Here is a 14,964-nt window from a genome sequence, read left to right on the forward strand (position 1 = left end):
CAGACGGTGGTGTTCGCGAAACCCGCCCTCCCCAAAGCTAAGGGCTCGCCAGCGGGGCCCGTGAGAGCGAGGGTCCGAGGTCCAAACGGAGGGCTGTGTTCGCGAAACCCGCCCTCCGCAGAGCTAAGCGTATGCTAGCGAGGCGCTTGAGAATGATGTAGAGGGAGCAAGGATGAGGAGGAGGCAAGGAGTGTCTGAAGTCCAACTGGAGGGCGGTGTTCACATAATAGGCAGGCCAAGCAGCTGCTCTTTCACTAGCGAGGCACATGAGAACGAAGGAGAGGGAGCGAGAAGGACGAGGAGCAACGGAGAGCCCGAGGTCCAACTAGAGGGCGGTGTTCGTGAAACCCGCCCTCCGCGGACCTAAGCATACGCTAGCGAGGATTTGATTTCGATTTGATTTGATATACCTTTATTAGTCCCACAAGGGGAAATTTCATAAGGCTGCCGACCTATTGCACGCAATGGTGGCGCCATCTTACCCTCCGACCATACATACATTACACAAAACATCACATGGGGAAGACAGGTCAGAGAGGTATAACAATGGAAAATGCACCACACGAGGAAAGATAAGGAGAAAAAAATAACTCCCCCCAGACTGAGCTCCAACAGGGAGATCAGTTTGAGAACAGAAAAAAACACCTCTGCACATAGCACATGAAAAAACTCTTAATACACCAAAGAAACACATGACAAGCAACAGGGGTGGGTAAAGGGTGAAAGACAGCCGATGTAGACAGTACATCCGGGCTCCATGATCCACCGTCAGCATCGGAAGGGAATAAGCGTCGAAGGCGTTTCGAAAGGGAGGGGGGATGAGTGTGTGCATATCAGTGTATATGTATGTGTGTGCGTGTCCAGAGTTCAGCTGAGACAGTGTCCTTCGCCCTGCCAGGCTAAGTAAACAGTCTTCCAGCCAACCCAGGTGGCCTTGCATAGAATGGGAAGGAACAGTCTAAACACAGTTGTTATCTGGGTGTTTTTGTTCGGCTCCAGCCTTGCGACCGCAGCTGGCGCCGAGAAGGTATCCGCATGAAGTGATGGTGCTTTTTACTTTAGTGCGAACAGCTCATATGAATTTCAAAGCAGTTCTACAGTCCAACACTGGTCTCTCAATCTCCCGTTGGAGAGCCGCGAGCTTCGCCATACTTGCGTTCTGTGATGTTGTCATTCTTGTGCTCAAGGAGCTGATTCTGAAAAACTCACGACAGTGTGCCTCCCCGAGATGTCATCCAATTTGTGCTCAGAGATGTTATTCCGAGCTAGCCCTTCCGAGATGTAATCCAGTCTGCACTCAGTGATCTTATTCTGAGTATTCACGGCAGCCGTAAGCTTCTCCAAGATCTTATCCGTGCTGCACTCAATGAGCCCATTTTGAGAAACTCACGCCTCTTCCCATCGTTTCAATTCCAGCGGGCAGCCTTGTGGAGGTTTGAACAGCCGGTTCCGCTTCCTTAATTCTTCGATAAGCCAGGGCCAAGCCAGCTCCGATCAGCCAGAACCCTGTTACCATGGTTCCGAATAGGTAGATATCTTCAGCACTCAGGCTCACCCAAGCCCAAACTTCTCGTTGAGAAAGGGGTGTCAATTGCATTTAGGGACCAGTTGATCCAATCCATAATTCCTCTTTTAGGTTTTAGAGAACAGACTGTGAGAGAGTGTTCCAGGGAAAAGTAATACAAAAACCACAAGACTAGACAAGGACATAAGAGGCTAAGCAGGGAAGCTAAGGGAGAGGAGGGGAGGAGAGGAGAAAAATGCGACCGCCTTCGTCAAGAGCAAGAGCAGGAGCATAAACGGAGGGCCGTGTTCGCGTAATGGGCAGGCCAAACGGCTGCTCTTTCACTAGCGAGGCACTTGGGAATGATAGAGAGGGAGCAAGGAGGAAGAGGAGGCACGTAGAGCCCGAGGTCCAACTGGAGGGCGGTGTTCGTGTAATAGGCAGGCCACACAGCTGCTCTTTCACTAGCGAGCCGAATGAGAACGAAGGAGAGGGAGCGAGAAGGACGAGGAGCAACAGAGAGCCCGAGGGCCTCACCGAAGGGGGTGTTCGCGAAACCGGCGCTCCGCAGACCTAAACCTACGCTTGCGAGGAACATAAACCGAGGGCCGTGTTCGCGTAATAGGCAGGCCAAGCAGCTGCTCTTTCAATAGCGAGGCGCAGGAGAAAGACTGAGAAGGAGCAAGGAGGAGGGGGAGCAACGGAGACCTTGATGTCCTCACCAACGGCGGTTTTCGCGAAACCCACCCTCTGCAAATCTAAGCGTACTCTAGCGAGGAGCATGACAAGGATGTAGAGGGAGCAAGGATGACAAGGAGCAACGGAGAACCCGAGGTCCTCACCGAAGGGGGTGTTCACGAAACCCGCCCTCCGCAGACCTAAGTGTACGCTAGCAAGGAGCATGAGAACAATGTAGAGCAGGGGTGTCAAACTCAATTGCACAGGGGGCCAAAACTCAAGGCACACTTTAGGTCGCGGGCCAAACAAGATAAACATTTATTGAACACACTAAAACAATGTTTTTTAAACATAAATATGAATAAAAACAGACAGGAATATCATTTCAGATTAAATAAACTTAAAAAAATAAACTTTAACTTTAACTTTTTGCTCTTTATAAAACTATATCCTGTCAAAATTATGCAAGTTAGAAATATGAACATGCTGCCAAAAACCCCAGAAAAAATAAATGAAAGCATATACAAGGTTGGAGCCGCATGTAAACGGAGCTGGGCATTGCTTCAGGAATGGAACTAATAAACTCTGCGGGCCATTCAGTGTCGTACTTTGCCTTGAGTGTATCATTACACTGCAGCTCCATCTGAATCTGCACAGGTGCAGTTCAGCAAAGTCCGCTGACTTGGTTCAACATTACTTGGCAACAGGGAAAGTGAGGCAGGTTGCACTGGTGCATTTGTGACAGCTTCACTTGAAATGCCTTCACCGCATCATACATGCCATGTCCATGAACTGACAGATTTCCTTGCTGAGCTCAAAAACTCTATTGAGAATTTTTATCCCAACTCAGCCAACGGACCTCTGTATGATAAGGAATGTCGGCAAACTCTGAATCTATTTCCCACATAAAAGTCTGAAATTGACGGTGATTTAAACTTTTAGCTCAGATAAAATTTACGGTCTGCGTTACGGTGATCATTACATGCTCCATTTTTAGGACTTTACCACACAGCCTTTCCTGGTGTATGATGCAGTGATATGCTGTTAACTCACCGGTACAGTTCTCCTCCTGCATCTTTACTCGCATCCTGCCGACTAGTCCGCTTTTTTCACCGCACAACACTGGCGCTCCATCTGTTGTAAGTCCAACAAGTTTGTCCCAGGGCAGTTTCACGTCGGTTACACTTTCTTTTCCTGTCGTTGTCCCGTGCATCGATTTAATGTTCAATATTTCCTCTCCACGGATGAAGATGGCCAGCTGTGCAATGTCCATCATGTCTGTACTTTCATCCACAGCAATAGAGTATGCAATAAAGTTTTTGCTTCTTTCACACAACTGTGTTCTTAAATCAGTGGCCATCTCACAAACCCGATCAGCAATTGTATTCCTCCTCAGGCTCACATTTGCCAAAATCTGCGTTTTTTCTGGACACAAGACGTCGCACAGCTTCATCATGCAGCTCTTCAGAGTGGTACCAGGCTGATTTGGCTATCTCCTCTGCTAAAATAAAACTTGCTTTCACGACAGCTTCACTTTGTGATTTTTGCTCTGGTGAAAAGGGTCTGCTGAAATGTCAGATTCTTCTTTAGACTTCTACTTTCTGTAGTTTCTGCTCTGCATTTAGCTTTTTCAGCTTACGTTTTGTCTCGTAGTGCCATCTTGAATTAAAATCCTTAATTACAGCCACATTAGCTCCACTAATAAGACACACGGGTTTACCGGCAATGTCTGTAAATATATATTCAGTCACCCACTGGCGCTGAAAGGCTCTGCTTTCAGAATCAACTTTTCTCTCCACCATTGTGAGCGGCTAGCTTCGCAGAAGTTTGACTTGATTGATGCGGGAATGTTCCCAGTTAGCCTAGCGTTCAGCATGGAGGCTGCAGCGCAGCATTATGGGATCTGTAGTTTGTTTATTATTAGCGCCTCACATCGCCGGGCCATGCATAACAATAATAATACATCTATATAAAATGATCTCGCGGGCCAGATATAAATGTACGCCGGGCCGGATGTGGCCCGCGGGCCATGACTTTGACACATGTGATGTAGAGGGAGCAAGGATGAGGAGGAGGCAAGGAGTGTCTGAAGTCCAAACGGAGGGCGGTGTTCGCGTAATAGGCAGGCCAAGCAGCTGCTCTTTCACTAGCGAGGCGCAGGAGAACAATGGAGAAGGAGCAAGGAAGACAGGGAGCAACGGAGAGCCCGAGGTCCTCACTTAGGCCCATTTACACGTAACCCGGGCCTATCCGCCTAAGCGCTCACCTGCGAGGAGCAGGAGAACAGAGCAGAAGGAGAAAGGAGGACAGGGAGGCAGGGAGAGTGACATTGATGATGATGATGTGAAGTTGAGAGTTGTTTGCTCCGGCGGTTCGGGGTCCCTCCAGACCCCAGTGTTTGCCATCGTAACTTAGGAATGTGCATTGGGGTTGCGAATTACCCCATCGCGATTACAAAGGGTTCACAGTGTACCCACGGAGCAGAGAGCACCCCCGGTCCTCATGAAGGCCGGTTTACGCGTAACCCGGGGCCCGTCCGGCTAAGCCCTCCCCTGCGAGGAGCAGGAGAACCGAGGAGCAGGAGGTAGGAGGACTGGGATGTAGGAGGCGTCTGAGGTCCTCATAGAGGCAAGTTTACGCGAACACTGCCCTCTGCAAAGCTAAGCGTCCGACAGCTAGGCACAGGAGAACAGAGGAGAAGGAGGAAGGAGGACGGGGACTCAGGGAGAGTCGGAGTTCCTCACTTAGGCTGGTTGACGCAAACACTCTCGAGAAAGAGACGACGACGATGATGATGATGATGTGAAGTTGAGAGTTGTTTCCTCCGGCGGTTCGGCGTCCCTCCATACCCCATTGTTTGCCATCGTAACTTACGAATGTGCATTGGGGTTGCGAAATACCCCATCGTTGGTACACTTTGACCCCTTATTAATCGCGGAGCAGAGAGCACCCCCGGTCCTCGCGAAGGCCGGTTTACGCGTAACTCGGGGCCCATCCGGCTAAGCGCTCACCTGCGAGGCGCAAGAGAACGGAGCAGAAGGAGGAAAGAGGACAGGGCATCAGAGAGAGTCCGAGGTCCTCACTTAGAACGGTTTACGCGAACACTGCCATCTGCAAAGTTAAGTGTCCAACGGCGAGGCGCAGGTGAACAGAGGAGAAGGAGGAAAGAGGACAGGGAGTCAGAGACAGTCCAAAGTCCTCACTTAGGCCGGTTTATGCGTAACCTGGGGCCGATCCGGCAAGGTGCTTGCCTTCGAGGAGCAGGAGAACGGAGCACAAGGACGAAGGAGGACTAGGAGGCAGGGAGAGTCCGATGTCCTCACTTAGGCCGGTTTACGTGTAACCTGGGCACGTCCGGCTAAGCCCTCCCCTGCGAGGAGCAGGAGAACTGAGGAGCAGGAGGTAGGAGGACTAGGATGCAGGGGGCATCCAAGGTCCTCATACAGGCCGGTTTACGCGAACACTGCCCTCTGCAAAGCTAAGCGTCCGACAGCGAGGCGCAGGAGAACCGAGGAGAAGGAGGAAGGAGGATTAGGAGGCAGGGAGAGTCCGAGGTCCTTACTTAGGCCGGTTTACGCGAACACTGCCAAGAAGGAGACGATGATGATGATGATGATCTGAAGTTGAGAGTTGTTTCCTCCGACGTTTAGGGGTCCCTCCAGACCCCAGTGTTTGTCATCGTAACTTACGAATGTGCATTCGGGTTGCGAAATACCCCATCGCCATTACTAAGGGTTCACAGAGTACCCACGGAACACAGAGTGCCCGAGGTCCCGACTTAGGCCTGTTTACGCATAACTCGGGGCCCATCTGCCTAAGCGCTCACCTGCGAGGAGCAGGAGAACGGAGCAGAACGAGGTAGCAGGACAAGGAGGCAGAGATAGTCGGAGGTCCTCACGGAATCCGGTTTACGCGAACACTGCCCTCTGCAAAGCTAAGCGTCCGACAGCGAGGCGCAGGTGAACAGAGGAGAAGGAGGAAACAGGACAGGGAGGCAGAGAGAGCCTGAGGTCCTCGCCAACGCCGGTTTACGCGTAACCCGAGGCCCATCCGGCAAGGTCCTCGCCTTCGAAGAGCAGGAGAACTGAGCAGAAGGACGAAGGAGGACTAGGAGGCAGGGAGAGTCTGAGGTCCTCACTTAGGCCAGTTTACGCGAACACTGCCAAGAAGGAGACGATGATGATGATGATGATGATGTGAAGTTGAGAGTTGTTTCCTCCGACGTTTCGGGGTCCCTCCAGAACCCAGTGTTTGCCATCGTAACTTACGAATGTTCATTGGGATTGCAAAATACCCCATCGCCATTACTAAGGGGTCATAGAGTTTCCACGGAACACAGAGCGCCCGAGGTCCCGACTTAGGCCTGTTTACGCATAACTCGGGGCCCATCTGCCTAAGCGCTCACCTGCGAGGAGCAGGAGAACGGAGCAGAACGAGGTAGCAGGACAAGGAGGCAGAGATAGTCGGAGGTCCTCACGGAATCCGGTTTACGCGAACACTGCCCTCTGCAAAGCTAAGCGTCCGACAGCGAGGCGCAGGTGAACAGAGGAGAAGGAGGAAACAGGACAGGGAGGCAGAGAGAGCCTGAGGTCCTCGCCAACGCCGGTTTACGCGTAACCCGAGGCCCATCCGGCAAGGTCCTCGCCTTCGAAGAGCAGGAGAACTGAGCAGAAGGACGAAGGAGGACTAGGAGGCAGGGAGAGTCTGAGGTCCTCACTTAGGCCAGTTTACGCGAACACTGCCAAGAAGGAGACGATGATGATGATGATGATGATGTGAAGTTGAGAGTTGTTTCCTCCGACGTTTCGGGGTCCCTCCAGAACCCAGTGTTTGCCATCGTAACTTACGAATGTTCATTGGGATTGCAAAATACCCCATCGCCATTACTAAGGGGTCATAGAGTTTCCACGGAACACAGAGCGCCCGAGGTCCCGACTTAGGCCTGTTTACGCATAACTCGGGGCCCATCTGCCTAAGCGCTCACCTGCGAGGAGCAGGAGAACGGAGCAGAACGAGGTAGCAGGACAAGGAGGCAGAGATAGTCGGAGGTCCTCACGGAATCCGGTTTACGCGAACACTGCCCTCTGCAAAGCTAAGCGTCCGACAGCGAGGCGCAGGTGAACAGAGGAGAAGGAGGAAACAGGACAGGGAGGCAGAGAGAGCCTGAGGTCCTCGCCAACGCCGGTTTACGCGTAACCCGAGGCCCATCCGGCAAGGTCCTCGCCTTCGAAGAGCAGGAGAACTGAGCAGAAGGACGAAGGAGGACTAGGAGGCAGGGAGAGTCTGAGGTCCTCACTTAGGCCAGTTTACGCGAACACTGCCAAGAAGGAGACGATGATGATGATGTGAAGTTGAGAGTTGTTTCCTCCGACGTTTCGGGGTCCCTCCAGAACCCAGTGTTTGCCATCGTAACTTACGAATGTTCATTGGGATTGCAAAATACCCCATCGCCATTACTAAGGGGTCATAGAGTTTCCACGGAACACAGAGCGCCCGAGGTCCCGACTTAGGCCTGTTTACGCATAACTCGGGGCCCATCTGCCTAAGCGCTCACCTGCGAGGAGCAGGAGAACGGAGCAGAACGAGGTAGCAGGACAAGGAGGCAGAGATAGTCCGAGGTCCTCACGGAAGCCGGTTTACGCGAACACTGCCATCTGCAAAGCTAAGCCTCCGACAGCGATGCGCAGGAGAACAGAGGAGAAGGAGGAAAGAGGACAGGGAGGCAGAGAGAGTCAGAGGTCCTCGCTTAGTCCGGTTTATGCGTAATCCGAGGCCCATCCGGCAAGGTGCTCGCCTTCGAAGAGAAGGAGAACGGAGCAGAAGGAGGAAGGAGGACTAGGAGGCAGGCAGAGTCTGAGGTCCTTACTTTGGCCGGTTTACGCGAACACTGCCCTCTGTAAAGTTGAGCGTTCGCAACGGCAGGGCAGAAGCATCAAGGAGAAGGAGACGATGATGATGATGATGATGATGATGTGAAGTTGAGAGTTTGTTCGGGGTCCCTCCAGACCCCAGTGTTTGCTATCGTAACTTACGAATGTGGATTAGGGTGGCGAAATACCCCATCGCGATTCCTAAGGGGTCACAGACTACCCAAGGAACACAGAGGACCCATGGTCCTCACTTAGGCTGGTTTACACGTAATCCGGGGCCCATTCAGCTAAGCGCTCACCTGCGAGGAGCAGGAGAATGGAGCAGAAGGAGGTAGGAGGACTAGGAGTCAGGAAGAGTCCGAGGTCCTCACTTTGGCTGGTTTACGCGAACACTGCCAAGAAGGAGACGATGATGATGATGATGGTGTGAAGTTGAGAGTTGTTTCCACCGGCGGTTCAGGGTCCCTCCAGACCCCAGTGTTTGCCATCGTAACTTACGAATGTGCATTGGGGTTGCGAAATACCCCATTGCGATTACTAAGGGGTCACAGTGTACCCACGGAGTAGAGAGCACACCCGGTCCTCGCGAAGGCCGGTTTACGCGTAACTCGGGGCCCACCCGGCTAAGCGCTTGCCTGCAAGAGGCAGGAGAACGGAGCAGAAGGAGGAAGGACGAGTAGGAGGCAGGGAGAGTCCGAGGTCCTCACTTAGGCCGGTTTACGTGAAGACTACCCTCTGTAAAGCTGAGCGTTTGCAAGCGCAGGGTAGAAGGACTGAGGAGAAGGAGGAAGGAGACAATGATGATGATGATGATGATGATGTGAAGTTGAGAGATGTTTGCTCCGGTGGTTCGGGGTCCCTCCAGACCCCAGTATTTGCCATCATAACTTACGAATGTGGGTTGGGGTGGCGAAATACGCCATCATGATCACTAAGGGGTCACAGTGTACCCACGGAGTACGGAGCGCCCGCGGTCCCCACTTAGGCCAGTTTATGTGTAACCCGGGGCCCATCCGGCTAAGTGCTCGCCTGCGGGGAGCAGGAGAATGCGGGAGAAGGAGGAAGGAGGTCGAGGAGGAACGGAGAGTCCAAGGTCCTCACTGAGGCCGGTTTACGCGAACACTCTCGAGAAGGAGACGATGATGATGATGATAATGATGATGATGATGCGAAGTTGAGAGTTGTTGCCGTGGCGCTTGGGGGTCCCTCCAGACCCCAAGGTTTGCCATCGTAACTTACGCGATCGATGGAGGGTTACAGCCGATTAGGTGCCTTTGTCCGACGCTGTGACGAGACCCGCTATAGCCAGGGGTCCGCCTGACCCCCATCCGCCCCCACCCCGAGCCGGAGCCCTGTTTCGCGATGAGACCTGGGTCCTCGCTGCCGGGGTCTGCGTGACCCCCCCCCCCCCTTTTTTTTTTTTTGGTCCAGGCCGCACAAGGGTTAAATGTTAACAGGTTGAAAACAATAGTCATAAAGAAATTATATACAGTGGTCCCTCATTTATTGCAGCACATGAACAGTAGTCACAGTTCTCACAACTTGATTCTCAAAGTGCAAACCTTTGTCGATTTTAAAACGTAAAAGTATTATGCCGTGTTTTTTCTCCGTCTGCGGCGCAACTTTTGTGCGCTTTTTTCCCTCCCGGCGCAGGTGTGTATTTCCAAATGAGGGTCATAGTTATGAGTGTTTTTGTGCTGTTTTTTCTATTGGATGTGATGGTTATCAAAACCAAACATGATAAGTTTGGCAAGCGCAGGAGACACGACACGGAGGAGATTTGTCAATCAGGCTGCAGAATGCAATGCGCATTGTTGAAAGGTGTACGGTGCAATAAAAAATCAGCGAAAAGGTTAGGCAGTGATGGATGAACAGCGAGACCACTGTATACTGTTTATTAATAAACAAAATATATTCCTATATGACAACACGCATAAATTAACTGCCTACATTAATTCATTGTAAACATACCTTCTGACTGACACTCCCCTGCTGCCTCTCCGGGCTGTCCCTGGTCCTCGGGGGAGAAGTTCTCCACAGTCCGCACCATATTGCCAGTTGTCTCCCGCGGGGTGAGGAAGGGGTCCAGAAACCCCATGACCGTGAAGAACTTCCATCTCTTCCCCGATCCTGCTGCAGACCCACTCCTCTTCTCCTTCTCTGTCCTCTTCTCCTTATTATATGTGTCCCTGAGGCTCTTCCACTTTCTCCTGCAGATGTCCTCTGAATAAACACATTATCTTGTTAGCGGAAAGGTATTTGTACATCAGTGGGAAAATAGCGGTACAGTAGGCGGGCTTGCTAGCTTTTGCGCGGCTTCATCGGGTAAGTCTGAAAATTCAAAAGAAGAATGAATGAACTTACCAGGTTGCCCGATCTCCTCACTTATGTGCCTCCAAGCTAGGTCCTTTTTATTCCTGTCTCGGTAGAAGTAGCAGCTAGCATCATACAGCTCTGGATGGTTCGCCACCGCACTGATAAGCCTTTCCTCCATACTGAATGAAGAATGAAGAATGAAGGGCTTTGGCTGGATCTGCCCCTTAGACCTAGGTCAGAGCCACGTCACCAGGCTCCTGATTGGTTGTCGCGGCGCGAATTGATGCTGGAGTTCAGATTTTTCCAACTCGAGCAGTAGACGCGATACGCGCGTATGCACATAATGCAACACAAAAACTGACGCGTGTGGTTTTATTCGCGAGTCAAACGCGCCAGTCGTGCTGCTGTGACGCTCGTTTCACACGTTTTCGCGACGCAAATCTGCTTCCGAATTTTCGCGGGACCCACAATCGCGCTTCATCGCGCTTCTACATTGACTTTACATGTAAACCTGACGCTCTGGTCGCGTCTATCGCGTTCGGTGTGGACACGCCGTAAGAAAGGGTCACAATTCTAAAGAATGTAGTAACAGGGCCATGTGTGGCATATGCAAAAAGAGTCACCCAACGCCATTTCATGAAGATCGTTCTACAGCAGGAGCACCATCAACACAAAGCGCAGTTGAAGAAAGTACATCGTCATTATCATGTTGTGTGAGTGGAGGTGAAGGTGGGAGTACGTCGATGATAGTCCCAGTGTGGATCTCAACATTTAGTGCAGAGAAAGTGGAAAACCAAGCAGAGCTGGGGAAAGTCTGGTATATCCCACATCAAGGAGTTTACCACCCCAGAAAACCAGGGAAAATCAGAGTGGTTTTCGACTGCTCTGCAAGGTATGAAGGCACCTCCTTAAACGACCATCTACTAACAGGACCCGACCTCACAAATAGCCTAACAGCTGTGCTGTGCCGCTTCCGTAAGTATCCCATCGCAGTCATGTGTGATGTGGAGAAAATGTTCCACAGGTGTCATGTGAGCGAGGATGATAGAGACTACTTGCAATTTCTCTGGTGGGAAAGACACAAACTCTGAACCCAGAGAGTACCGCATGAAGGTTCACCTGTTTGGAGCATCATCCTCCCCTGGCTGCGCCAATTATGGGATGAAACACCTTGCCAGTCAATGTGAGAAAGAGTACCCCTTCGCAGCTAGCTTCATCTGGAAACATTTCTACTTCGATGATGGTCTCATAAGTGTAGAGTCGGTGGGTAAGGCAATTGAACTGGTCAAAGAAGCCCAAGCTGTGTGTGCCAAAGGAAAGCTGCACCTTCACAAATTTCTCTCCAACAACCGAGAGGTCCTTGACTCTGTTGATGTTGCAGAGCGTGCTACAGAGGTAAAGAATGTTGATCTTAATCACGATGATTTACCAGTCCAAAGAGTGCTAGGTATAAGGTGGAACATTGAAAACGATAGCTTCTCCTTCAAGGTGTCACTTGAGGAGAAACCAGCAACACGTCGAGGGATTCTCTCAATTGTGGCCTCCTTGTATGACCCTTTAGGGTTTCTAGCCCCAGTCATTCTTGAAGGAAAAAGAGTGCTGCAAGAGATGTGTCAGAGAGGCACAGGGTGGGATGAGCCACTACCCAAGGACCTGAAGTTAAGGTGGGAGAACCTGGAAAGAATTGAAATTCAAAGATGCTTCATACCTGACAGCCTTGGTGAGATTCAGAGGGCAAAGCTTCATCATTTCTCTGATGCAAGCAGTCAAGGGTATGGCCAGTGCTCTTACATCAGAGTGGTAAGCAGAGAAAGGGTATGCTGCTCCTTGGTCATGGGCAAGGCAAGGGTTGCACCAACCAAAATAGTTACCATACTGAGACTTGAGTTAACTACAGCAGTAACCTCGGCATCTGTGAGCAGCATGTTAAGGGAGGAACTAGAGCTCAAGATTGATGACGAATATTTTTGGACAGACAGGTCGTGCTTGGTTACATCAATAATGAAGCAAGAAGGTTTCATGTGTTTGTGGCAAACCGCGTTCAGAGAATTTGAGAAACCACCGATGCACGGAAATGGTATTATGTTGGCACAGGAGAAAACCCTGCTGATCATGCCTCGAGAGGCCTCAAAGTAGCTGACCTCATCAAGTCAAATTGGTTCTCTGGTCCCAGCTTTCTACGGGAAAGAGAGAAACAGGCTACTTCAGATTTGCTGGTGGGAGACCCAGAGGTGAGGACTACTTAGGTGTTGAAGGTTGATGTACAGTGGCTTGCAAAAGTATTCGGCCCCCTTGAACTTTTCCACATTTTGTCACATTACAGCCACAAACATGAATCAATTTTATTGGAATTCCACATGAAAGACCAATACAAAGTGGTGTACACGTGAGAAGTGGAACAAAAATAATACATGATTCCAAACATTTTCTTCTACAAATAAATAACTGAACAGTGGGGTGTGCGTAATTATTCAGCCCCCTTTGGTCTGAGTGCAGTCAGTTGCCCATAGACATTTCCTGATTAGTGCTAATGACTAAATAGAGTGCACCTGTGTGTAATCTAATGTCAGTACAAATACAGCTGCTCTGTGACGGCCTCAGAGGTTGTCTAAGAGAATATTGGGAGCAACAACACCATGAAGTCCAAAGAACACACCAGACAGGTCAGGGATAAAGTTATTGAGAAATTTAAAGCAGGCTTAGGCTACAAAAAGATTTCCCAAGACTTGAACATCCCACGGAGCACTGTTCAAGCCATCATTCAGAAATGGAAGGAGTATGGCACAACTGTAAACCTACCAAGACAAGGCCGTCCACCTAAACTCACAGGCCGAACAAGGAGAGCGCTGATCAGAAATGCAGCCAAGAGGCCCATGGTGACTCTGGACGAGCTGCAGAGATCTACAGCTCAGGTGGGGGAATCTGTCCATAGGACAACTATTAGTCGTGCACTGCACAAAGTTGGCCTTTATGGAAGAGCGGCAAGAAGAAAGCCATTGTTAACAGAAAACCATAAGAAGTCCCGTTTGCAGTTTGCCACAAGCCATGTGGGGGACACAGCAAACATGTGGAAGAAGGTGCTCTGGTCAGGTGAGACCAAAATGGAACCTTTTGGCCAAAATGCAAAACGCTTTGTGTGGCGGAAAACTAACACTGCACATCACTCTGAACACACCATCCCCACTGTCAAATATGGTGGTGGCAGCATCATGCTCTGGGGGTGCTTCTCTTCAGCAGGGACAGGGAAGCTGGTCAGAGTTGATGGGAAGATGGATGGAGCCAAATACAGGGCAATCTTGGAAGAAAACCTCTTGGAGTCTGCAAAAGACTTGAGACTGAGGCGGAGGTTCACCTTCCAGCAGGACAACGACCCTAAACATAAAGCCAGGGCAACAATGGAATGGTTTAAAACAAAACATATCCATGTGTTAGAATGGCCCAGTCAAAGTCCAGATCTAAATCCAATCGAGAATCTGTGGCAAGATCTGAAAACTGCTGTTCACAAACGCTGTCCATCTAATCTGACTGAGCTGGAGCTGTTTTGCAAAGAAGAATGGGCAAGGATTTCAGTCTGTAGATGTGCAAAGCTGGTAGAGACATACCCTAAAAGACTGGCAGCTGTAATTGCAGCAAAAGGTGGTTCTACAAAGTATTGACTCAGGGGGCTGAATAATTACGCACACCCCACTTTTCAGTTATTTATTTGTAAAAAATGTTTGGAATCATATATGATTTTCGTTCCACTTCTCACGTGTACACCACTTTGTATTGGTCTTTCACGTGGAATTCCAATAAGATTGATTCATGTTTGTGGCTGTAATGTGACAAAATGTGGAAAAGTTCAAGGGGGCCGAATACTTTTGCAAGCCACTGTAGCAAGGCAGTTTAACACCCAGAAGCATCTGCTGCGGTTCTCAAGATGGACTACAGCTGTCAACGTCATTGCTCGTATCCAGCGGCTGGCAAAGAGGATCAGGACCACTGAGCCTTTAAACGTGGAAGAGAGAAAACAAGCTGCACAGACTCTCGTCAAGCTTGCACAACAAGATGCCTTTCAAGAGGAGTTAAACACACTCAGCCAGAAACCAGGAAGGCTGCCTTGCAACCACCAACTCTTTCAGCTTGACCCATTCCTCCAAGATGGCATAATGAGAGTAGGAGGAAGACTGAGGAAGGCATCTGTGCCTCTCGAGTTAAGACACCCAGTGATCCTTCCTAAGGATGGTGCTGTTACAAACCTCATCATTGCACAACATCATACCAAGATACAAAACCAAGGCAGAGGACAAACCCTCAATGCACTGAGAGCCAGTGGTTACTGGATCGCTGGTGGAAGTAAGGCTGTAGCCCAATACATCAGGCAGTGCGTATAGTGCAGGAGAGCCTGCGCGCCACCAGAGGAGCAACGGATGGCAGATCTACCTAGTGACCGTGTTGATCCCACACCACCATTCACTTACTGTGGTATGGACTGCTTTGGTCCTTTTCACACCAAACAAGGTCGCAAAGATCAAAAACGGTACGGCCTCCTCTTCACATGTCTTTGCTCAAGGGCAGTGCATATAGAGATGTTGGAGGATTTGACGACTGACGCGT

The sequence above is a fragment of the Pelmatolapia mariae genome, linkage group LG20 (assembly GCF_036321145.2).
Source record: "Pelmatolapia mariae isolate MD_Pm_ZW linkage group LG20, Pm_UMD_F_2, whole genome shotgun sequence".
NCBI classification, from domain to species: Eukaryota; Metazoa; Chordata; class Actinopteri; order Cichliformes; family Cichlidae; genus Pelmatolapia; species Pelmatolapia mariae.